The 20,135-nt window shown below is 42.4% G+C and overlaps 1 protein-coding gene across 3 annotated transcripts in view; it reads left to right on the top strand.

Annotated features, from left to right (window-relative positions):
• Positions 1–20,135, top strand: part of rbm20 (RNA binding motif protein 20) — a 44,757-nt gene that overhangs the window by 6,026 nt on the left and 18,596 nt on the right. The window contains exon 1 of one of the 3 annotated variants that reach the window (XM_080860767.1): positions 15,282–15,416. The exons of the other annotated variants lie outside the window; for them this stretch is intronic. The gene's annotated coding sequence lies outside the window, so the exon portion shown is untranslated. Of the gene's footprint in view, positions 1–15,281; positions 15,417–20,135 lie in introns of those variants that run through there. 3 annotated transcript variants of the gene reach the window in all.

Here is a 20,135-nt window from a genome sequence, read left to right as displayed (position 1 = left end):
GCTTTAATTTTTTTCATTTTTCATCTTCATACCTTTTTATGTTAGTACTCACATGTCTTTATACCAGACAGGTCCACTTTCCTTCTCTGGACGTTAAAAGCTCAGACACCTGAAGCCTGAAAGTTTAAAGCTTTTTAGCCTGGCCGTGTCTCGATTACTTTACACTTGCCCTTTCTTGAGGTCTTTTTATGGCGATGCTGCGCCTTATTGCATGTATGCTGTAATATCAGATGGATATTGGTTAGGATGAGAGCTGCATATAGCAGACACGTTCCTCAACCTTGCACTGAAATATACATGGACAAGCTGGCACAGTGTAAATGTCTCTGAGTAAACAGTCTCTAAAATTAAAGGAGCCATTAATTGTCCCTATGTGCAGACCTGGCAGGAAGGCTGCTACATATTGGCTACACTGGCTTCATATAAATGTATTTTAGCCTTTTATTTGGCTATTAAATGGACAAGGAACACAACAGGCGGTATTTAAGACATTCAAGATGACCTTTTCCATTTGTCAGCCTTACATCTCATGACTGGCAGCTTATCACGCTGTGTCCTGTCACTGTATTATTTATGAATAATGTTTGTGTGTGTGTGTCTGTGTGTTTTTGAGTGTGTGTGTGAATGTGTGTGTGTGTGTGTGAGTCTGAGTGCATATTTGTGTGTGTGTGTGTGTGTGTGTGTGTGTGTGTGTCTGTGTGTGTAAGACAGAGATAACTCTTGAGTGGAAGAAATCACTCTTTTCAAATTGGGTATCGCTCAACACAATGCTTACACACCATGTGGTGATTAATCTCAATGTCACAACATTCCTCTGCACTCATATACTGCATGCGCCACAATCAAGTCTGATTTATCGAGAAGAGATGCATACAGTCAGGTACCAAACAAACCAAACAGGCAGTATCAGGTTATCAAAACTGCTCTGGTTATTTTAAACCACACAAAGCACAAAGGTCGGCTATAAGCTACTCTGTAGCAGTAAATGACACTTGTTCGTATTGCCGTCTACGACACAGTCAGTCCCCCATTCTATGCTTCAATGCGAGGAATGTTCTGAATGCGTATTGTGCATGGCAGCACTGCGGCCTGGGAAATCTCCCACGGCCTCGGGCCCTGATGCGGGTTAAACCCTCAGGGTCTAAAAGCTTTCGGGTGGCGTTCGTGCCACCCGTCTCTCCCTTCGCGCGAACAGCTGAACTTGGGGAGCGTTTGAGACACGTGTGGTCACCCTAAAGGCATCCATCCTGCTTTCATCTGTATGGGGCTTGAAGGGGTGGCTGCAGGAGTGGGGGTGAGATGGAGGTGGTGGGGGGAACAGAATACAGGAAATTAAATTGAAACCAACACAGAGATGGTCCCAAAAGCAGCTCGCTAATGTGACCCACTAATGCTTCAACCAGTTGCACGTTTTGGGGGGGGGGGGGGGGGGTTGGGGGGGTGGTGTCGTGTGTGTTTGCGTGTAGGCCCACTGCTGCGGTGGGTGGCAGAATTCCCATTTACATTCTCAAGATCGTACGAGATCGAAGAGTGCTCAGTGGAGGAGAGGAGAGATTAGGTTCATGACACTGGAGAGTCAAAGGCTAGTGACACTGGGTAACGTTTTTGGCAACAGTGCTAGGAAACACAGTCAACAGACATGAAACAAAAGGGCAACTAATGTAAGTGATGTAGGTGACAATTAAGCATTCGGACACGGTGGCGAAAATAGACGCCCAGTGTATCGTAAGTGGCATTAGTTAACCACATGTTTACGCATATGCTTTGCCTACTGTGAATTGGTGTGCCACCACTACACCGTGACTGCTTATAGCCAAGAGTGTGTGAAAGAGGAAATATGGCTTCTCAGCAATAAAGACTACGTATTAGAGTACAGTGACAAACCCACTGTTAAGGTGGTTTTCTAGCACGATGACACGCACACACCCGAAACTGATGGACATATGGTCGTAAAAAAAATGTAGTTCCTACAAAAAGTCAGTTTTGCAATCATTATTGCCTACATCTGTTCCAGATAATAATAACGTGGATAAAAGAGACCAGACCAGACAACAGCAAAAAAAAATTCAGGAAATTAAACCTTCAAATTCCGTACAGTGCGTTCAGGCTATCATCTGGCAGTCCCTTAAGTAAAGCACAGGAGCTCCGCTATCTATAGCTCCTCACAACCGGCCTGGGATGATTTGACTCTGTTGTGGGGTAAGACGCTGCTTCATGGATATGATGGAGTCATTAAGACCGGGCGAGGATACTAAACATGGGGTGATAATCTAATCTAATTAGGATTATATGAAAAACCCCAACAGTCTATGTGGTGTGGGGGTAATGGGCGATCCTGGAGGATTATGTCAGAGAATAGTTGTTGTTATGCCTGACATTCAAATTAAGAAACTGCATGTCTGGATAAGCCGACATTCAAGTATCTGACCCTTTATTGAGTTTCAAAGGACGCTGAGGTTAAGACTTGTCTATTAAAGGTCCAGCTTGTCTCACAAGCTCCTATGTGTCTGATGTGCTAAGTCCTGGTGTTTTGACAAGTGGTCGTGGCCTCCCCACAGAGAGCTGTGGAATGCGCCCAGCCAAAGCGGTACTGAAGTACTCCATTACTCCATGTGTTTATGCCTAAAGGGACTTCCTGGGTCAAAGGGAAACGTGGGCAGCTCTAGAAAATCAGGCACAAGGGAGAAACTAAAAGAGTATGAAAGAGGCGCCTTGCCGTGCAGTTATTCATGGTGCATTTCAGTGTGTCGCATTTAGCGATATCTGGGATGGGATGAGATAAATCATAGCTCGCTTCTGTGTGGTGGTAGTGGCACACATGTGGAGAACACAGTGTCAGCATGGGACCACTGAGTCAAAGGATCTTTGAACTGCGGACAACAGCCTTTTGCCTACTACAAGATTAAGACATAAAACTCTGTGTACACAGCGCAGGGTGGTAACCAGATATGTCTTCAGGTCGTAACTTATTATGACTTATATATTGTGTTACTCTAAGGGGGTTGGACACATCCTGTTTTTAATGACAAAACATGAACTTAACACAGAAAATGCAAAAACAGCTGTGCTAATGTCCGTAAAACACTGTTTAAAAAAAAATAAAAAAATTTAAAAATTCATGTAATCGGCAAATCTAAAATATTTTGATAATGAGATGGAACAAATGCACATGCTATGCAGAAACAGAAGTGGTGTAAAGAAAACATGAGGTATTTTCAAAACCAAGGAGCAACGAAGTTCATGGCATGGGTCACCCCTTGGCATGTTGACGCGTGTTCATTTAGCGTTGGACCGAGCTGATCTTTGGTGGTGACAAACCATCATACTTTGCAACGAGGAGCACCTGGTCAGGCCGGGATGTGTAAAGCGATAGCAGAATATCCCTTTCAGCCAGTCGTGATATCATGAAATCACGAGGCGGAGGGAGCGCCTGGCGTTCTTCCAGCCCGCATCAGAAAACCACTGAAAGCAGAGAGAGGATCATCTGAGAGAGCCTCCACTCCCATCAGCAGACCGATCTATCACTCCGCTGGACGTTTGGGTAATGTGCTAGTCGCTATGTCATAGTCCAGTCAGGAGGGGCTGACAAGAAGCGAAGTTGTAAAAACTGAACATGTGTTGCTTTCTTGTGTTTTATTGATTAGGTTGCATAGTGTGGAGGGAGGACATGGTTTTCCCACTAACTATATATGGCTGATCTGGTATCAAAAGTGTTGAGGAGAAGATATTTCAATGGAATTCATGAAAATGTTAGTTTGGTTTCCATAACCTCATAAAAACGATCACTTTTGGAACTGCTTTTTTGCACTGAGACTCTGAACTGTTTCCATTACGGATCCCTTTGCTCCTCATGTCCTTAACCTCTTTCCATATTTATAAGCTGTGATGTAAATCCACATTTAGACATTGGGTCTTAAATTTACACGCTTCAGCCCACTGATGCAGCCTGATTAGAGGGCGTGTTAGGCCTGTTGTTTACCCTGAAACCACTGGTTTGCGGCAACTGAATATTGTATGGTGCCTCTGGACCCCCCCGTGCCAGGTGCTTTGTGTATAATTTATCGCCGTGTCAACTCTCGACGGCAGGTGTCCGAGTAGTGGGCAGAGGGAGTGGAAGGAGATGGGGGGAGGGTTAATGTATAACTTTACAACTCACCATTTGTAATTTTAGATACCGCCCGCACCAATGTTAATGGACAGTCATGTTTGATATTCAGCACCAGGTGCCCCCCTTCCTCGAGCGGGGTCACATGACCATGTCTGGACCAGTCGCGGAGGTGTTGCAGGAGAAGCCTGCCGACATTTTGTTGACTTGTTGACAGTTGAGAACAGGTCACCTTTCCATCTGTGCCAATACCTCTGTGGGTTGGAGCTACTGTGCGGCATGTTAAATAAATAAGTCCAGTCCAAACGATGAAAATAATATTCCCTAATCCACGAGTGTCAGCACATCCCAAGGCCTCTCAACTCACAGCTGATTTCTGTCATATTCCTTTTCATGAATGTTTTTGTTCTTCATAAGGGTCAGACAGCCTGCTCACAGATATGGGGAAAACTATGTGGACTTCAACACCTGGAGAAAGTAAAAAGTGTCTTTGATGAAATAGCTAAATTTGAACACTTAGGCAAATTGGTGTGGGTTCAGTGTGTGATTCACTTCATCATGTTGTGTCATTCACAAGCATGTTCTTACTGAGGTGGCACAGCTGTTGAGATGTAGCAATAGGTGGGTTTCGAGATACTAAAGGGTTTTGGGTATGTTTTAGATGATCTTGTATTGGGCTGTACATATACATCTTGGTTAAAACAGTCAACATTTGTAAAACAGGTCATGGAAGTGAAGTTTTTTCTTTTTTTTCACTTTTTTTGTATTCCAGCAATTTTCACCTTATGAAGCATTTTCTAATTTATTACAAAATTATTTTTGATGGCTGGGTTTTGTTATGTTTTCAATATGTTTCTCATTGACAAGTGAAACACCACAAGTACATTTTGGAGATCATTTTGGAGAAAATATTCATTAATTCAAACCTCCAGCTTTTCCAGGACTACAGGCTTAAGTCATCAACAGCAGTTTCGTATTTATGTGCACTCCAAGCCCTCTGTTTGAGCACCTGTTGATCCAGAGTAAAAATGACTACTAAGACAGAAAGACAGATCTCCCTCTGAGACCCAGAACTTGCATTTGGGCCCTTACACAGCAAGAGACACTGCCGGTAGCCGTCCGAGGCTTCCGCACCAGTACTGCGCCAAATTCTCCTGCCAACTGGGCTCTTCCTGTCCATTCTGCCAAAATCCCTGCTCCTGGTATATACTAACCAGATGTGTTGGAAACATCAAATGACTTTCATCGACTTTGGGCTGCGAAGTGTGGTAGCACATATATACTTCAAGAAAGTGGGAGAGGAAGGGGGAAGGAAGTCCATTACCGAACAACACCTCAGCAGCTGGTTTTCCTCATACATAATTTCTCCCGAGAGACACATCTTTAATTTGCACTGAGAGTCTGCTGTCATCGGGGAAGCCCAGTGTTGCATTATCTTGCCGACAAAGCCAAAACACAAAGTCTCCTTAGGAATTAATGACTCCAACAGTTGGTGATTTATTGGTTATCGTGGATATCCGGGACGTGTTCTGGAAGCAACGTGGATTGGCTGGTATAAGAGCACCGTGGCCAAATATCATGGGTAGAATCCTTTTCTAACAAATTTCTTACACCTACTTATGACTGACGAACAAGTGCCGATTCCATTCAAGGAGTGTATTCAAATGTCACATATGAATATAACTTAAAGGTTATTTAACAATAGCATTATTGTGCTCTGACGTTATTGAGCGCTTACTCCTTTTTTCATCACTCGATGTGGGAGGGTGCAAACGTTTCGTACCTCGCTGTTAAAGCCCTCACAATGCAGGGTATTAGGCTCGAAATGGCACTCGCCACAGTGGAACTGTGAGTCACCTGACAACTTCGTTTGGACAAGAGGGGGAGGTCCTGATGAGTCATGCCCTCCACAGAGACACCATGCGTAACGCCAGACATGAACGAATGACGTTCTCTGCTCTGCTCAACAACAAAAGCCTCTGAAATCTGGGTCAACACCGCCCCAGGGCAAACACCCTGATGAGTTTGGTGAGGTAACAGAACTGAACGTCAGAAGGCAAAATAACCTCTTTTCACTTTGGCCCCCCATCAGCTGTGCGGAAAACTCACTCTATCCCAGGGACTGAACTTCGGAAAATGTTTGTGTTGTTACAGTTATGTGGGTAGGTTATGCAACTTCAGTGGTGCTTGGGTGCTATCTTTAAACGTCGAGAACTGCAGTGTGTTACATTAATGTCCGCCCCTCAGTCATGTAAGACCTTAGCATGCACACGTTTTATTGTATTCTGTATGTAGGGTGGCATACAATATAAAATTATAAACATTTTCTATACAGTACCAACTGAATTTTTCAAGTTGTTTTGGCATGAGATAACATTCTACAATAATCTAGAAACATTGTGCTCCTTATGAACTTTGACAAAAGTCTGAATTTGAATATTTTGAGTTTGAATTCTAAAGAATAGCCTACTGTGGCTCAATGTGCCATGTTTCTCCTCCTGTTGACATTTAGAAAAGGGAATATAGTGGAACACAGAACAGAAGCCTCCGATGGGTCAGACAGCAGTCAGTGCCTTAAATAGAACAGCGAACAGAACACTAAATGTGGAACACTAACCTCAGAGTAAAGAAATAGTGGCAGTTAATTAAGAAACAATACAATTTGCACACTTTGTTCAAAAAGAAAGGGCAGATAAGGTAGACCAAACCCTTCTCTCTACACCTGTTCACTGAAACAGTTTGCCCCCACATGACCTTGTCATTCTGCGTCCGTCCCCGGTGTTTTTATTTGGAAATCATTATCGTTAACATTTAAGCAGACAGTTGGCGTTGTGGTATCATTATCAGTCCATAAATATCTGCGCGTAATGATTGAGATGATTGATAAATCAGCGGTGGTATCTGTCTGGGGCCGGCGAACATACTCCCTCCCCAGGGGGTCTCTTATCATATCACAGTCTGCACCGGAGCTATTTCAGGCAGCCGCTATCACCTTTAGGCCATCGCTATCAACGAAGAGTCACTCACAGCCGTGGTGCCCAGGCATGTTAATTGCCTCCACCAGCCCAAATGGGAGAGAGAAGGGGAGAGGTGTGATGCGGTCATGAGCAGGGTGGTTGGGGGGATTGGGGTAGGGTGACGCTAGACAGTGTATGTCGTTTGGCAGAGCCGATTGGCGTGACCTCATCGCACACCACTTAAGAGTCTTCTGTCAATTAGCCTCCAGACTAACCAATAGGCCCCGGGGGAGGGAGGAGCTTGTGGCCAGCTGAAGTCCCACATTAAGTAATTGGCCTCAATGGGAGCCTCTTGGTTAATCAGTTACAGCCTGGTCTGCCAAGATACTTCCTGTTATGTATGTCTGTGTGAGTCTGTGTGTGTAACTAGGGGATGATTCAGACCCAGCTGTCGTCATGCTGCTTTATGACAACCCAAGTAATATTTACAATAAGAACACCTTCCTTTGGAAGGAGTTATCAAAAATAATACAGAGTGACAATATGTCATCTCTTGTATATTTTGCAATGTGCTCAAATAGGGAGAGAAAATGCCTATTCCTGGCAGGGGTATGTATTAATTACGTAAGGGGTATGCTGTGCTTTAGCTGTGAGGCACCTTACATTGAAATGTATGATGGTCCCACCTACTCATTTTATGTTTGACCTTAGATTTTTATTTGTTGTATTAAAATTTAAGGTTGCAGAAATGTATGAAACTCATTTCAACCATAAAATCAATTTTTTACCATTTGTGCACATGGAAATCCGCTTCTGATATAAATTCCCAGACAAATTTTTAAGGTGAGGGGAAATGTCTACTGGGAACAATTTCTCATAGTTTAAATCCAAAGCCTGCAGAGTGCAAATATTTGCCATATCTTAGGGTTCAAATACACATACGCGTCTTTTTTCAGGCGCAGACGCTTCAGTAACGCCTTGGCAAAGTGCGGAGGCCAAAACAGACTTTTCACAGCTAATAATAATCACTCCGCGATGAAAGCGAATTGATGAAAACCGTTCATTAAAAATTCTGACGTTGAAAATGGAACTATTTTTCGTGTTAAAATGTTAATTTGTTGACTGTAGAATTGTTTTATAAAAGCAATACTCGTGGGAGTGGGGTAGCTAAGGGATAATCCCACTTCCACTCGTGCTATATTGCTTAATCATACCACATCTTCCAGCATCAAAACAGGAAATAAGTGATAAAGCAGTTAAGCCCGCCTGTTGCCTGATCTGATTGGCTGCCTGGGCCGAGTGTGACATTGATGAGCGGTGCGCTTCCCTGCCTTGCGCTGGAAAGTTGAGAATAGTTCAACTTTTAAGCGCACCTAAAAAACGCTACAAAGACGTAACGCGTGGTGGAGAAGGGGCGGACACGTAAAGCGCGCCGTACCATAGGAATCAATGCATTTGCTCGCGTCCCGTTTTTAAAAAACGCGTATGTGTATTTGAACCCCTAGAATCCAAGCAATACAATGAGCAGGCTCTGCTGTGTCGTCCATACGTATTCTGACTTTGTTCTCTAGGAGATCTGATATTGAGTCATAGACCCTAGTTCTTTTTAGTCTCTAATTAAACCTCATATACATACGCACAAGGCATCAGTTCCACTGAGGGCAAAAACAATGCAGGTGAAAAGGAAACGTTTTGCCATATATTTGTTTAAAAAAAAAAAAATCAATTCCCCCCGAAACAGCAGTACATGTTGTGAATATAGCACTCTGCAACAGCAATCAGTTTCCTGTGCGGTCCCCCAGCACTCCTCTCCATGGACATTAATTGAGAACGGACTTATCAAACCCGAGCTTATTTCCTACTTTGATGAGAGAAGTTTGGCCTTCACAGCTTGGCCACTTTCCTTGCAGCTGTTTCGGAAGTGCCCGACCAGTCGTCTGGATTTTCTGTTCATTGGTCTATATGGCAACTTGACTGGCTTGTTGCCTCATTTGAGATCAGGAACATATGGGGAAGTAACTGTCAAAGTGAAATCCAGTTAAAAGACACAATGAAGCTCTTTGGCCAGGATCTTGTTCAGGGAGGTTTTTTTTGGTGTAAAATGTCTGCTAAAGCATTTTCCCATGCCCACTTCCCACATTTGTCTCACTTACTTTGGGGTTTTGGAGAAAAACGTAACTACTTCAGCTTGACGTTGACAATCCACACACCAGGGGGAGGGAGCCAGTCTGAAACAGATGGAGTGGCAGTGTGTGAACAGATGTATGGGGGACTTATCACATCATCTACACACAACCTGGACAAGAAAAGCTACCACTGTAGACTCTCACCAAAGTGATATTGTTCAAGGCTTCCAAAGCAAAAGAGAATAACAGGATATTGTAGGTAAGCCCCCTATTACCGTGCAGAGAACAAACCATATGGCAGGTGATCAGATTCCATGAAGAATAGCTCAGTGTGTTCAACACTCATTTGCGCACCATAACCTAATAACAGATTGTATAGATTCCATAGGCCTTGAACTCTTATTTGGACAGCAACAATCCGCCACCATCACTTTAGCTCAAAAAGCACAAACAGCTAAAACAATGTACACAATCGCAATTTTACATTGGCTTTGGGAGAATCCAAACTCGGAAAGTTCTTCTTTTCTCTTTATATAACGATATACCCATCTCTCAAAAGGCTATCACTTGCAATCACTAGCAATAGCATCTTTGACTCCGGGTGGTGGGGGGTTTGGTTAACATAGTGTTGCAGTTACCTCACTCTCCCGGCACATAGTTTTCCATGTGTGGACTGAGCCGATGGAAGCACAGCAGGTGGATTGGAAGCAGCCTCTGATTGGCTGAGAGGCCTGCGTTGCTGGGCTGTGCTGGGTCCGGATTGGCTGAGGAGGGACAGTGGCGGCAGGCAGAGACAGGGTGTGAGTGGCATTCACAGGCTGACGGTGCTGACAGATGGTAAAATGCTTTGCTTGCGCTGGACAGACACTGTATGCGGGGGGTGGGGGATGGCACGATAGTGTCACACACATGCACACACACACACAAACACACACACATCTATGAACATAAATATTGCCTATATTCACACACATTTACAAAAACACACCCCTGCTCACAGAATTTAATTCCAGGAGAAGGACAATTCTAATATATGCTACAGAGGTTGAAGCAAACATTTTCTGTAGTTGTTCTGGTAGCGTCACTGAGTGACAACGTGTTTGTCATTGCAAAGGGTCACTCTCATTTAATAATTTTATCACACAGGGTTCGGCCCCCTGTACACTGTGTAGAGATGTTAATCGTATTCAGTGGGGAAGTGGAAAAAAACTCATGTAAATCATGATGGCTTGGCCCTTACTGACAGGAAAGTCTGTTCGCTTTTAACATTTGGCATTTCTCGAATATCTCTTGGATTGGATTCTTGTCATTTTTAAATATTTATTTGTTTGCCACTGCCCCTAATCTTTTCTTGACTGCCTGCCTGCCCACGCAGCTCATCTTCCTATGGAGTATGGGGGGGGGGAGTGGGCTCCCGTGTCTCTTGTGCGGGAGCCAAAATCTCGCCCCCCCCTCACCTGGCCCCTGCCCTCACTCTCAGTTTGACACATACTGTCAGCAGGTTTCAGGTAATTGTGTTGCTTTTCTTAGACCTTGTCAGCACGGCATGCATCAACAAAACCACATTTCCGCACTCATTGGCGAGGTGTGGATGAGACGCTAATGAACTCGGCCCGTGTTCAGTTTTCACGTGGATGCACGGTGACGGTACCGGTGCATAGCATTGGAGGGCAGGGCAGGGCGCACAGACCCTCTGCGATCTGAGTTTCATTGGCAGCCCTGGGACACTCCTCAGTGCTTAGATCACCATGTTGATCTGTCTGACCGTGTGCATGTGTCTTAAAGACAGTGAAATGTTATGCATGTGTTTGTTTGGGAAGTTGAGGCAGCAGCAAACGTCTCCATGTGGCACTGAGACACTAAATGTGTGTGTGTGTGTGTACCCGCCAATATGTGTGTGTGTGTTTGTGTTTACACAAATGCGTAGCTGTGCAGGATAAGCAGTGTCATAACGCTTTCTGTCACCTCACCACACACGTACTCTGCCTTCATATCACTTAATAAAACCCCCACAAACAAACTCCCGTCATAAATTTGTGCCTTTTAAAACCGTCTTGCGGGGGCATTCTTGAGCCTCTGCCATAGGGCTTGATTCACACCCCACTCCCCACTCCCCCAGGAGACCCAGGCACTGGTATTGATGGGGCGTTAGGGGCCAAACTGTGGCTTAGGTCAGACATAGGGCCCCATAAATCAGCTGGTCCCTCAGCTGTGAGGCAACCAGAAGAAGCACCAGGCAGATGAGCTCCTGATATCACCCAGAGGACACTTTAGGCTTAGTGCAACGTGTCAGATTTGCTGAAAAGTTAAATTAGGCTGAAGGAGTGATTTTGAGCATGACGGGGGTGGTGCCCCTGTCTTTGCGTGCGTACATGTTCACAATGTGGTGTTTAAGCTGTAGTAGTGTATTATGCCATTGCCAACTAAAAGTTCAAGTGCAGGTCTTAAAGGTAAAATGTTTTGTTTAGGTTGTTTGCATGTTATTATGCTACAATAAACTACAATATTGATGAATTATGTAATTGAACATGCAATGTCATTCAGAAAGCAAAAAAAAAATGCTTTTTTCGTAGTTACTGGATACATTATACTTTTATTTTACTTCCTATACTACTTCTGCTATTATATTTTACTATACACATATTGTACCAAGGATAATGCTAGGTGTTCACCATAGATTGGGATGAGACCAGCTTTAGTGTTCCTAAATGCCTCCCAATGGCTTGATTACTTCTCCTACACCTACACTACACCTTGTGACGTAGAAAGGTAGCTCCATCTTGTGGATTGTTGGCAGACATGATTCCAGGCTTTAGTAAAAAAACAACATTATTAGTATGTGGGACTTTCAATACGTTTTTATGCGATAAAGGTTGGTTTAGGTAGTTCTGTGATAAAAGGTCTACTCTGTAAGAAAATAGTTTCAGACAAAAGCTGGGAACTAACTTAATTTATTGCATGACGGCTATTTCATATCGCCTCTGAAGCCACCTGCCTGCATTCATAAACACCCTTTACTTGCTTCTTGTTTGCTGTTCTTTGCTCTTAGTGCACTGTTAGATTATACGACCTAAATCCTAGCCATTTCCTCTGAGCAGTATAGCTCAGCAGGACACCAAGGATAGGCTAGTGTTCCTTACATAGTCCTTGCGAACAAGCCGGGACCTCTGCCCTTGTGGGGGGCTGTACTTCTCACCCACAGAGGGCTCCGTTCATGCATGTGCCTAAAAATGGGTCTGAGACTCTGAAATGCTGGTTGTTCTCTGGGCTCAGCTGCATGCCAACAGATGGGACGACTGTAAATCTGCCACTATGGCACCTCGCTGGGGATCAGATGCTCAAGCTCTTAGGTAAAAGAGGGTCGCTTTATGAGCACAGAGGAAGAAGACTGACTGTTGCACCAGAGTGTGACGTTGCAACTGTCAGGGTGCGGGCTATTTTGTGAGTTATTACCAAGCAAATGCAGCACAAATGTGACAAATGGGGTTTTCATTTAGTCATTGTTAACATGCATTAGCAGCAGTGGTTATTATCCACATAACAAAGGAAACATCAAATTCAGCACAGCATGTGTACAACTATTTTTCAATAAATTTGAGTTTACTCATGTGGTGAGGAAATTAACCATTTTGATTGAGGGGACCACTAGTGTTTTACTGACTGCGAAATGTCCCCATCTAGCGAGGAAATTATGAATTGCAACACCATGCAGAGGCTCCATGACGCTGAGGGAGCGAAATAAATACTTCCTCATAAAATGTTCTCAGTGCTGCTAAGAAAGAAAAAAAACAACGGTTCATATGTAAGCAACAGCTCGTGTAAATTAACCATATAATACAAAGGAATCGAGAGATTCTGTTACCATGTGTGACTAAAATCAGCTTATTTTTTTATTTTCTTGCAGAAAGACTGTGAAACAAAAATGCAAGCTTAGTTCGTGTATTTCTTGACATAAGTCCGTGATCTTTTATGATTTGTTGAGCCCAATTTATTATCAACCTAATACCTGAGAAACTGAAATGAGGCCTCGATGGCACACACATCCTGTATGCTATGGTAAGCGATAGCTTCAGGAATTCGCTTGCAGCATGATCGTAGGTCTCCAGTTGCTCAGCTCCCCTCACCTTCACTCTTAGAAATAGCTGTTCATATACGTCAAAATGTCAACAGTATAATCCAGTTGTCTTTAAATGCAGCATCCTACAGTTATTTGACATTGGTGAGATTACTTACACAACTGTATTTTACACTACTGATTGCCTGGAGGAAAGAAAACAGTAGACCCACACTTTACCTTTTAAGTTCACCAAAACTCCAGAATATACTGCGATAAGATACTGTTTTAAAGTGCAGATTTGACCTAATTATTTTTCAGTCGATCATTCATGGTGTTTTTTTTAATGCGCAGATTTGAATGTTCCGTAAGTAATTACGTTCCAACCGTTATGGTGTCGTGTGATCTAGATATTCTAGATCTTTAGCGTATTTTAATATCGCCGTCACCTACATTGAATATTGTGCTGTGAAAACGCATTTGAACGAAACGCACTTGTAAGTGCAAGCATGCCATGAGCAGAGCAAAGCCTGATGTCCTACTTTAAAATGAGGTTAAGTATCTGTCTTGTCTGGCACTGATAACCCTACTCTAGCTAATAGATCAACTAAAGCAGTGGCTGTCCCACGCAGATGACCCATCCAATCTGATCCAGCTGGATGATTTTTTTTGGTTAGACAGGTCAGGTTCAAATTATTGGTATAGTTTGTTTTTTACTGTAAACGTAGAGAATGGAAGCTGTCGCCTATTCTATGTTGATAGTATCAAACAGTAAACGTCAGCAATGATACACTGTCCGTTTTACAGTAAGCTGCTGGCAGCCCTGCTGTCAGACCTTTACTGTTTTACCAGGATTTTTAAAAAGTATGTTCTGTATTGACTGGCCGGTCACGATTACATTTGTATGCTACACATTCTCCCCTCTGAACGATGCAGCTTATTTTTTATATTAATACGCAGAAATGGCCTATGATTCCTCCTGGTGAGTGTACAAAACAACACTTGTTTTGAATTTAATTTTCATATATATTTCTACTGAATAATAATCACAATTATATGTGCAGAAACACGTGCAAATCAAAAATGTAAGAGTAGGCCTATACAGACTATAGGCAACATTGTTTGAAATTGTGCACCACCACCCTTTAATGCGACTTGTTATTAATGCAACATGATGTCACTTAATTTAACAATTGACAGTGTGCTTGCTAAATTAAAAATGTGAAATCCAAGCCAGCATATTTGTATCAGTTTGGTCAGATGTCAGACAGGAACATGTTAGACTGAAGCGCGCAGGCAGGTGGGAGTCCCCGGATAACACGGTGTCACTGTCAGAAACATCACATTAACGATTTGTCATCTATAGCTCGTCCCGTGTGTTCACCTTTTGTACACAGAACAGGCAGTCGTCTGTCAGTGTTTTGTCCATGTCATCCTTGAGGCAGAAGTCAAGGCCACGGTAAGGCTGGTAGCCTTGATGTATCCCAGTGTTATTCTTGGAAATTCATGTTACCACCATTCAAGAGATACAGGCTAATATTGAGAGCGCGGGAGTTGTAGTGTAGTCGTTGTCAAACCAGTTACATAGTTTTTTTTGCGTGTGCAGTATTTGCAATAATATTTTCTGATGCTTAAAAGTCCGATTAAATGTATAACATATGGATCAAAAAACACTATGCATAGAATCACCGTCTAAAAGCAGTTTGTTTGTTTACGTGTGTGTGTTCATTTGTTTATTCAATTTAAAACGAAATAATACTGCACTTCATACTGTACCTTAAACAGCAGTTAATTGTTTCAAATGGAATGTGTCTACAAATGTGGACAGTAGCACAGCTGCCTTAAAATGGCAGGGAAGTGATGACATGGTTGGGAACACATCTCGGCACGAAGCCCACAGAAAAAATGCTTGTTTTATGAAACGATGCCGCTCGTTCACCCGCTCCTGCTGGCGGTAACCACTTGTGACATTTCATCAAGCTGCGCTCCTGCCCCAGACACTCTCACACTGAACGGTAACGCTCAGCACACACATGTACATTCACACGATAGCGGGAGAACTGAGGGTCCCCCTTAAAGCCGTGCGCCTTGTCGTTGCGGGCAGGGGTCACAGACACACACAAACATTGAGACAGTGGGGGATCCCTGCGGTCGACGCTCATTTGCAAGAGCAGGTCGGTGTTGTTTTTCTTTTATCACAGCTGCACGTGAGATGGGTTGAGGTTGTTTGTTTTAACAGGCTAGAGATGAATGCCCTTAGCAAGCATGCCTGCCTTTGAGACTGCAAAGGACCACAACGCGTCTGCTTTTGCGCATGTTTGAACCAACACCGTCTCTCGTCACCAAGGTCCAATTTGTTATTTCCTATCATTAAGGCTGTGGAACTGGCAACTAGTGCCTGTGGGTGGGGGAAGAAATGTGTTTGACCTCCCTCTAAGGAAGCTCAATATAGACATTAGAGAGGGTCAAGAGATAGTTTGCAAACATCTGAGCGTGTTACCGCACGAGCAGTTGTTTCCAAATAGATTGTTAATTTGAGTTCTGACTCAGACCTGTGGTACTTTGTATTGATTTAATTTGTTGTATAAAATCATTTGAAACGTTAAAGGCCGTTACGGTGAATTGAAAACATACTGTGTGTCTGTCTGTCTATGTACACAAGCGTACTAATGTGTAATACAGAGCTCTTAGATACAACAATATATTTTATCTATAAGGGATAACACAGATTTTAAGAGTTCGAATTTAAGCAGATGTGTATTCACATTACAACTGTTTAACAGTTTGGAATCGCCATAGCTAAAGCGCTGAACCGCAACAGCAAATTGTTAAGTGCTTGGTTCCTCACGGGCAAACCTTGCCAAATCCCCGTGATCACCCTAGTGGTAGCCGATGTTCTGCTGGGACAGTTCGTCCAGCACGCGTTGCAGCAATCGACCCTGTGCCCATTTGTAATTTAGTCAACACTCATCCACTGAGTGAAACACACACAGAACAAATGGAGGGATTTTCAGGCGTGCATTTTGTCATGCAGATATGGCACGACCAGAATGCCGATGATGTGGCAGACAAATTGCTTTTTCCCGGCGAATGCAAACATGGATATTGCGTCTCTGGTGTTTGCCGTGCCGTTGATGGATGAAGTCGAACGCGTGTTGCGCAGGCCAGGCTGGCTTGTGCACTGTCTCAAAAGCAAATCGTTTACAATTTAAAACGTACAAAACCATTTAAAATGTTCAGCAACATTATAGTTTGCTTCCTATTTTAAACGCTTTTTCTTATGTAAATTTAAAATAATTACGTCACATTACATGATGTGCAACTGCTTATTGTATTTCAATATATAACCATATTCTGTAATTAATATTTCAGTTTACTGGCAAGGATGGTTGGCTCTTCAAACTTTTAAATTAGAAATCTAGGCTACCGTCTGGTTTACTATTTGCAGAGCAGTCCTGCCCTATCACCATATCCGCTGTTCCATCGCAGGTCAACATAGTGCCATAAATGAAGAGGGGCATAAAACGTTGTTACACAAGAGTCAGTCAGTACTTTAAATGGACACAATTTAATTAACTCAAACACTACAACATTTTGAAGTATATGCCATGAGATACAAGGTGTCTATGATGCACAGGGAATGGGTCACATTTGAAGTTGCAATCATAAAGTTCCTACACTTGCCAGTATTGTTTTATAGTGTATCTTAACACCAAAAACTTACATTTCTGTCAATCTAAGTAACAGTTTTCAGGAGACCCATGTGGTTTTGTGGACTGTCTCACTGAGTCTAGCATATATAAAATTAGTGGAATAAATAGTGGAGTTAAATATGGATTCAGATGAGTATGGTGGTTGTCCACAATCAATTATTTAATAATTTACTTATCTGATCATTGATTTGTGGTCTTGATTTTTCCAGAAAATGTAATCCCAATTTCCTTAATACACCAAACAATCTTAATATAATGAAATCCTTACTCAATAATAATGTTTAAATATAACCACGACCCCCTGGTAATTAAAACACAAATCTATGTATTTATGTCCGTCACAGTGTGCCGCCAGCCAGTTCCAAAACTTGTCAAGGCAGCCAAGTTGCGTCAATACCAATCACACTCCAGCCCATCTCACCTGATCTACATGAGCTAAGATAAATCATGCTGATGGTGAAATTCTACAAATCTTTGAAATTCAGAAAATGCTGTTTCTTTCAATTGAGTCTATTCTATTGTATGTACGTTTCTCATACTTGATACTTTTAAATGAAACAATTCCATTTGGATTTCAACTGACTGGAAGTACTGTAATATATGTAATGTACAATAACAGTACATCTAGCTGTTTCCTAAACACACAAAGAACAGAGTTACACTAACACATCTCGACGTAGCTATCATTGGATGGAAATCAGCTGGTGCACAACTAGAAAGTACACAAGTACGTCATAATACTGCAAGAGGCAGTTGCCATCAGGGCATTTATTACCGTGCTTCTCAAGGCCTCTCTTGATCTTTTTATATTTTTAAGTCATTAACAGTGTTGGGAAATTATCTCCATTACAAGGCCTCTCTTGATCGTTACTCTACTGTAACTTTGATCGTATACATTTACAGTTGCTTACCAATGAGAACTACAGTTAGAGCAAACGAGTAATGGGTATCACTGTATAGATCTATAGTATCTATTCATAGGTTTTTTTTACAAGATTTTACAAGATACACACAAGACATGGTATATGAGATCACATGTTTCAATTCCAGTTGACTTACCAATCTGAATGTAATTATAGACCTATAATGACCTCTGACGAAGGTCATCACAACACGTTTCTTTGAGTCCCACTGACCTAATCGAGGGATCGAGTATTGGGACCTCAAACATACATTCAGGGTTTGACAGCCAGTCAAATTGGCCCACAGCCACATATCTTGGAGCTGTATAATCATGACCAACACATTAAAGGTCCCTACATTGGTATTATTTAATTAATTTGTTTGCGCCTGAAATGAAGATTAATCTTAACACATCACAAGATTCTTGGCAAGGACTGGACCAGTTGCCCTGGCTGTCATCTTAGACTATACTGGGACATCAGACGGCGCTATATTTTTGGGTATGAGTCATTATACTGCTGTTGTGCAAACGTCACCACCATGAGCATGATCTCTCTGACGAGACTACACAATGCTGTGGCCTGTCAAGAAGCCAAACTGTCTCTTTGGGAGGATGTTGTGTTCATATCTATATTTAACATTTCAATTAAGATCTCAAACTGCCAGAGTGTTAAGCTAATAACCCAGTTATGACTCCTCTGCTTTGTAAACTTTGGTATAATGTGGCTCATTAGGCAGAGTTAATTGTCAGTTGGTGAGACTGAGAGTCCACTCAACATGATGTCACAGATATGGATGTCACAGGCAAAGGGCTTGGTTAAGGCCAAGAGGGGATGGTGGCTGACATATTTTGGTCACGCTAATCTTTAAGGATAACATTGCAGGAACACGGCAGTTGGGTTTGTTTTTTTCTTGAAAGCCGTCAAGTTTGAATTAACTATCAGGGGAACCACCGGGGTCAGTTCAGCCAAGCCGCAGTATAAAATAATAGCAGGTAAATCATTATGAACAACTGCGTTCATGACCTTGGGAATTTAACCCCCCACATTAGTCATGTCTTTAGCTGAACACTGTGGGCAGACTCTGCACAAAATACTGCTTTTTGGAGAAACTACCCATTAGTATTAATAAAATATATTCAAATATTTTTTTTAATATTCAACGGAAAGCACTAGGACTGGGTTTCCTCACCGTTTGTTAATTGCTTTAACATTTAAAATGTACATTTTAAAATTCTGATATAGTCTCCTCAACCCTGGAAGTTGGTTGTCAATTTCATTACCAGACATTTTTCGACATATTGGTTCCACATCTTCTACTGAGTTTAGCTGTTTTTGATGTTTGAAAGAGTCGATGTAAAAGGGGAAGAGCGCATTGTTTGTGCGTCAGATAATTATGCCTGGAGTTAATGCATCTTTAACTATATGATCAAAAATAATCCTTAGCTTTGCTTTGTGTGGTTAACATAGGGCCCTATCTTCACGTAAATTGTTCTAAAAGGACAGAATGTCTCTTCTAGCCTGGTTTTTCTGGCCAAGGAGATGCCTGGCTTATTGCCACATGAGTCGAACTGCAATTTTCAATGTCTTGATAAGTGGGTTTAGATGAATTGTTTACTATTGGTCAGTATTTTAACTGTCAAACCGTCTCCGATTACTGTACAGTTGGAATCTTTTGAGATTATGTGGCAACTGCTTAAATTGTAAAAAACAATCACTCGATTATTCATGCATCTCGATTATTCATGCATGACAGCTATCACATGGAACTTCCATGCACACATGCACACGTTCTGGGCTGAGAGTCATTCCACGGAGCATGTGTGGCATTATATTTCGTGCTCAGTAATATAATCTTTCCTAAATCACCGAGAAAACTAATTTGTCAGCTACATGAATCCTATCTCCACCCCATGTCCTGGTTGAACTCCTTGGGAGAAGAGCTTGCTCTGGTGAACCAAGTAGACAGCCAGTAAGCAAGTATGAATGTCAAGGGTTTCATTTCGCAGAAGAGAACCACACCGGAATAAAGCTTTTATTATTATCGAAACTACATAGCAAATGTAACCATTTTTGTAGCCGTCTTTCATTGACATAAAAATGTGTTGAGACAAATGAGAAAAAATATTTTAGGCTCTGTGCTAAGTCATTCAATTTAGCACTCAAATAGTGAGCGAATTTTAGCTGGTATAATTTAAGTTATGAACAGGAAATGGCCTCAAAAGTCCATAGGACAACTTTGGAAGCCTGTGAGCCACAGATCCAGAGGTGATAATCC

This window comes from Sprattus sprattus, assembly GCF_963457725.1.
Source record: "Sprattus sprattus genome assembly, chromosome: 1".
Classification (NCBI taxonomy): Eukaryota; Metazoa; Chordata; class Actinopteri; order Clupeiformes; family Clupeidae; genus Sprattus; species Sprattus sprattus.
The sequence above is the reverse complement of the archived record's forward strand: the minus strand, read 5'-3'. Positions and strand labels throughout refer to the sequence as shown.